Source organism: Cynocephalus volans, chromosome X, assembly GCF_027409185.1.
Source record: "Cynocephalus volans isolate mCynVol1 chromosome X, mCynVol1.pri, whole genome shotgun sequence".
Classification (NCBI taxonomy): Eukaryota; Metazoa; Chordata; class Mammalia; order Dermoptera; family Cynocephalidae; genus Cynocephalus; species Cynocephalus volans.
The window spans coordinates 85603905-85610382 of NC_084478.1; the positions used below are offsets into that span (position 1 = coordinate 85603905).

Genomic DNA, 6478 nt, shown 5'->3' on the forward strand with positions numbered 1-6478 from the left:
TTATAGGGATTGCATTGAATCTGTAGATTGCTTTAAGTAGTATTGACATCTTAACAATATTAAGTCTTCCAATCCATGAACACAGGATGCCTTTCCATTTATATATGTCTTTTTAAATTTCTTCCAATGGTGTTTTGTAGTTTTCAGTGTACAAGCCTTTCATCTTATTGGTTAATTTTATTTTATTTTTATTTTTTCCTAATTGCTCTGTCAGGGACTTTCAGTACTATGTTGAATAGAAATAGTGGGACTGGGCATCCTTGTCTTGTTCCTGATCTTAGAGAAAAAGCTCTGTCTTTCTCCATTAAGTATGATATTAGTTCTGGGTTTTTTTTATAAATGTTATTTGTCAGGTTGAGGAAGTTCCCTCTATTTCTAGTTTTCTGAGTGTTTTTATCATGAAAGTGTGTTGAACTTTTCAAATGCTTTTTCTGCATCTGTTGAGATGCTCATGCATTTTTGTCCTTTATTCTTTTAATATGGTGTGTTACCTTGACTGATTTTTGTATGTTTAACCAGCCTTGCATACCCATGATAATTTTTTTTTAAATAGTTTCCGGTTGATGCCAGGTTTATTTGAGAAGGAGAAAGAATGAGTTAAAAAAAACCAACAGATAAAACAACAGCTGAAGAGAAAATCTCATTATATCAAAAAGAATTCTTAGAAAATACAGAGTTAGCATTTAAGATAAACTATTATGTCTTTACCCACAATGAAGGTCCTATAATTCATATGACTTTAGTACTGAAAACCCCAAACATGATGCTCTTGTTTTACGCCAATGACATTGTGATTAATGTAGATTTCTCTTTGATAAATTTTGCTGTAGTCATTTCACTATCAACAGGTTCTAGAAGATTCAGATGTAATTTGTACTTCTCAGAGACCTCGATCAATAAATCATCCTCAGAAGCACTAAGGTCACAGAGAGAGACTGAATTAATACCAGGTAATTCAACTTTCAACTCAATTTTCAGAGGTTTCTCATTCTGATCCTTCACAATTTTTAATTCATAGGCTGGTATATTCACCTCCACCTGCATTTCAGTACTGCAAATCTCTTCTATCAGACACTCTGGTTTGCCTGAAACTTGGTCTTTTGGCAATAACAGCTGAGGGAAGTGATCTGGATTGCTTCTAGTACTGCTTCTTATCTGTTCAAGAGTTAGTTCCTTTCTCATTTTCTCTCTTAAATCTGTGGAATCGGTTTGGATTCCCATCAGATTTTGTTTCATTCTTTGAATACTTCCTTTTATTCTAAATTTGGTAATATGGTAAGAGTGTGAAAGAGTGAACTGGAGTTGCTCCTCAATGCATTTCATGGCCATCTGTATTAACTGATCTTTTTTCACTTGATCTTTTTCTGCTGCTTGAAGAACATCAGGATTGTAGGCAACATTGATGACTGTGTAAGCATCTGATTATCTCAGACATATCTTCTGCTATGCCAACACTTAGAGGAACTGGATGAATGTTGATTGGGGAACTGGGATCTTTTTCCACTGACGTAGGTTGATAAGAAGTATTTTTTCTTTTGGTTTCAGGATCCTGGTCTGTACACAGAGCTGTGGTTCTGGGGCAGCACAGAGCTGTTTTCCCTCTTTTAGTTGCTGTTGAATGAACTTCTCATAGCCCTCAAGGTCACTTTCAGCCGGATCATCTAGGAGGTTCTAGAACTGAGTAGCTTGAGTGAGTAGACCTTTTGAGGATGTTTCCATGATTGATGGTGAATAAGCCTTTTAAGCCTCCTCTCTCTGTTCCTAGACAAACAGCGACACCTGTTACCAGGGTAACCAGACTGGGTACAACATTTAATTGAGTCCGGGAAGCACCAAGCAGAAAGGTCTCTTTACATCCAGTTCTGGACTCTCTGCCTTCTAGTGCTGGGCTTGCTTTTCTGCTGGGCCCAACCTACTGCTCCTCCAGGAAATCTTCTGCTTCACTCTGCAATGATCTCTAGAAGGTCCTGTGATAAATTCTAACTGGTCATGATGTATAATCCTTCTATTTGTTGCTAGACTCAGATTGCTAGTATTTTGTTGAGGATTTTTCTCTATATATTTATTCATAAAGGATATTGGTCTGTAGTTTTCTTGCGGTATCATTATCTGATTTTGGTATCAGGGTAAGATTAGGTCATAGAATGAGTTAGGAAGTGTTCCTTCCTCTTTTTCTTTTTGGAAGCTTGTGAAGGATGTGTGTTATTTCTTCCTTAAATATTTGTTAGAATTTACCAGTGAAACCATCTGGGCTTGGAGTTTTCTTTGTGGAAAGGTTTTTTTTCCCCCTACAATTTCAATGTTTTTTACATAGATTAGAACTTTTAGGTTATCTAATTCTTCTTGGGTGAGCTTGTGTCTTTCAGTGAATTGGTCCATTTCATCTAAATGTTGAGTTATGTTGACCCAAAGTTCTTTATAAGATGCTCCATTATTGTCCTTCTAATACCTGTAGAATCTGTATTGATGTCATCTCTCTTATTTCCGTAATGGTAATTTGTGTTGTCTCTCTTTTTTTCTTTGTAAGTCTGGATAGAAGTTTATCAATTTTATCGATCTCAAAGAACTAGCTTCTGTGTCTGTATATTTTCTCTGTTCTTTTTTCCTTTCTGTTTTATCGACTTTTGTTTTGATCTTTATTGTTTTCTTTCTTCTGCTTCCTTTGGGTTTAATTGCTCTTCTTTTTTCTAGTTTCTAAAGGTGGAATCCAAGACCATTGATTTGAGATCTTGCTTCTTTCTCATATGAACATTTAGTACTATAAAATTTCCTGTAACTACTGCTTTAGTGGCATACCACAAATTCTGACATGTTATGTTTTCATTTTAATTTCACTCAAAATATTTTCTAATTTTCTAAATTTCTTCTTTGACCTACAAATTATATAGAATTGTGCAGTTTCCAAATATTTGGAGATTTTTCAGAGATCTCTCTGGTTTATTTATTTATTTATTTCTAATTTAATTCCATTGTGGTAAAAAAATGTACTTTGGCTTGAATTCTTTTGAATTTAGTGAGACTTATTTTATAACCCTATCTTGGTTAATGTTCTCTCTGCACTTGAGAAGAAATTATACTGTGCTCTTAGGTGGAGTATTCTGTCAATGTCAATCAAGTGAAATTGGTTGATAGTTTTGATTAAGTCTACTGTCTCCTTGCTGGAGATATTACTGTTGCTTATTCTTTCTGTTACTGTCCTACCATTCTTGTGGGGTCTTCTATTTTTCCTTGCACATCTTTTACTTTTTGTTTCATAAATTTTGAAGCTCTGTTATTAGCTGAATATGAATTCAGGATTGTTATGTCCTTTTTATTAATTGGCCTCTTTATCATTATGAAATGCCTGTCTTTAAAAAAAATTTTTTAAAAACCTTAACATCTAATACAGATCCAATTTTAAGGATTACTTGTACACACACAAAAATACATTTGTTATAAAAATGTATCATTTTAACACCCTTTCCCCTTCAGCCCTCTCACCCCTACCCTCGTGAACTGCACTCTCTGGTTGCAGAAAAATATAAAAACTAATGACACAAACTAGTTTTTAGCTACAGGAATTTCTGTTTATGTAGCCAGGTACTCTAGAGACACCAGCCCACTTTATCACATTAACCATTTCCTTTAGCCTATTGAATTAGTTTCATAAAGAAACAAAGCTTATTATAAAGGCATTTAAAAAACCATTGTCTTAAATTCTTTTTAGAAACACTGACTTTTTTTGGAGGGGGGAGTGGGGTGGCTATGTGGTATGGGGATCTGAACCCTGCACTGACTTTTTTTTTGGTAACCATTTATACTGGAGTACAGTACATTATACTGGAGTATAGTACATGCAGCAGAATATACCTGTGAATATAAAATACTTTTCTTAAAATCTTCATTGTTGGAATCCTTTGAAGTCTAAATTATAGAATGCCCACTACTTTGAGAAAATGGTTGAGAAGTACAAATGTCTACATATGTTGGCCACTGAAATAATCTAAGGCTAACTGGAATAATATTCATAGCACACCAGGAATGCATACGTAATTTACTTATGTTATTAAAACACATCCCATAAAATTCAAGATCTTATAGGATTATCTATGTAAATCCGTTAAGGGGCTGCCTGGAAACACATTCTCTCTTCTTTCTCTTTTCTTCTTTTTAAAGTCCTATATGAGATGTTTAAGTGAAGTCTTTTTTCTTCCTCAAATGAAATGACCACCTTTATTTGTGTCTACTGTCTCTTCTCTTCATTGCAGCAGTGCATTATGGACAGTACCATTTTCCTTTTGGTGCTTCTGTCAACCCAACACATCTATAATGGAACCATTTTATAGGGCAGTCTTGGTTATCACATCCCACCATCTCACCATAATATACCTGATTACAAATGCAATACCAAGGTTCATTTGGGTCATAAGTCCAATCAAACTGACTGATTGCATCAGATTCTGGCAATACTATTGTTCGTTGAGAGATTTCTTGTACAACAGTTGATGATGAAGAACACAATAAGGAAGAAGAAGAGGAGGAAGGTGATGACTGCTGGCTTAAAGACTGTTGTTTTTGCTTTTTTGACCACTCCGTGAGTTGACTACTGATGAACTTTTATTCTTAGCTAGTATTCTTGTGAATGCTGAAGATGGTGAATAGCCAGCTGACCACTGAAAATTCTTTTCCAAAGTGAAAGTCATTATTCTTAAATGCTTCATAACTGACTTTTAAACTTGATGTTCTTCATCCCTCTTTCATCTGAGCTGTAGCTTGAACTACTTGAGCTGCTGCCATGGTAACTGCCCCTGTACCAGTTCCTAAAGATAATGAGCCAATGTTACAGGATGTCAGAGGTTTGGAAGAATTCACATTGTAAGCATTGTTGGAAGAGGCTGTAGAATTGTTATTTCAACAACCTAGCGTATTGTCCTTAGAGGCATCTGATATAAGGGTAGATAGAAGAGTTTCAGATTTAAATTTTTCTTCAGAATATAGTCTGTTATATGGTGAGAAGTTAGATTATATTTCCTTTTTTCCACTGGTATATGTGAATGAGGCATGGTGATTGTTTACTAGCTGTGAAGGTATTGTAAGACCTGTGCACCATGCACAAATCTCACACGTCGGGATGGCTCACCTCACAAAGACCATGAGACAGAGACCGTTGCAATCAAGCAAGAAGAGTTTATTCCAGCATGCTGGGGTCGCTCAGTCTCCTGGACAAGAGCGGCCCCGAGCCCTTAACACAGGCACTTTTTATACTATTTTCTAGACAGACTTTGGCAACAGAATGAGTTGTATATTGCCTATTAGTCATCTGAGGCGACCTTTAAATTTATTGGTGGCTTTTAGCGGGCTAGCACACTGACAAGGAATAATGTATTGCCTAATCATTTGTCTTCCTTGTGGTCAGACCAGGTGGCCTCTAGATAAGGGACTGGTCAGTTCTTCCTGGAACTGGGTATATTTTCGGTGGTTACTCCCTTCCTGGAATCTAGCTTATCTAGCATGCCTGGGCCCACCTTGACTATGCTTGGCCTCTACATGACCTGTTAGAAGCTGCTTTACTTAGGATGACTGATGTACTTAAAATGGCATTAGTTATGTTTTCCCATTTTTAGCAAGCATTAGTACAGAAGCAAATTGCACATGTTAAAGTTATATTTTTCTCTACAGTATCTAATTCTAAAGATTGCTTCTTTAATATTTCTTTAGTTCCAGCATTATCACTTTCCAGCTCCATTTAAAATTTCACTAGTTCCTGATTCAGCTTTCTCAAGTGTTGATCTACCAAGTCATATATATGTTTTGCCAACTGTACCTTCTCATCTGCACTTTCCAAAGCTTTATCGTAGTAGTCTTTTTTGATGGATGCCATTTGTTCTTCTCTAGCCAGGTTTATTTTCTTTGTATGCATAAAGAAATCATTGACTCTTTGTTCTAGTTGATCCACTGCAGTCTGCACCTACAGATCCATCTTGTGCATCTATGTGAAGCAGTCCTGCAGGTTCATCAGAAGCTGCTCAGTCATTTCCTGATAGTCCTCCAGGTACAACATTGTGATCCTTAGTGCTGGTGGGAGCCAAGGAATCTAGGGGTTTATTTGTGTCACTTACTGTCACCAGAGTTTTGTCCGTTCTGGGGGAAAAAAACCAAAAATGAAATGAAATGAAATACCTGTCTTTATCCCTGCTTATATTCTTTGCTCTGAAATCTACTTATATGTTAATATAGCCTTTCAGCTTTCTTTTGAATATAGTTAGCATGGAATGTCAATTTGTCTCATTAATTGTGATGATAATGTGTATCATTTGCTTAAAAGTTTTTTCTACTATAAAGTTAATTAATTAGTATTTTGTACTTATTTATTAGTAATTAGTAAGTATTTTGTGGGGTGGTACTTTAAGATTATATAAATGTCCTCTTATGAAACTTTTTTTATTAGTTTTAACATTCATTAATGAGGTTTCTCCTCAATCAGTTATTATTGTGATGC

The 6478-nt window shown here is 35.6% G+C and overlaps 2 pseudogenes; both read right to left on the bottom strand.

Annotated features, from left to right (window-relative positions):
• Positions 1-774: 774 nt before the first annotated feature.
• Positions 775-1719, bottom strand: LOC134366652 (PIH1 domain-containing protein 2-like; annotated as a pseudogene).
• Positions 1720-4212: 2493 nt separating this feature from the next.
• On the bottom strand, positions 4213-6040 carry LOC134367617 (inhibitor of growth protein 3-like; annotated as a pseudogene).
• Between the last annotated feature and the right edge of the window lie 438 nt (positions 6041-6478).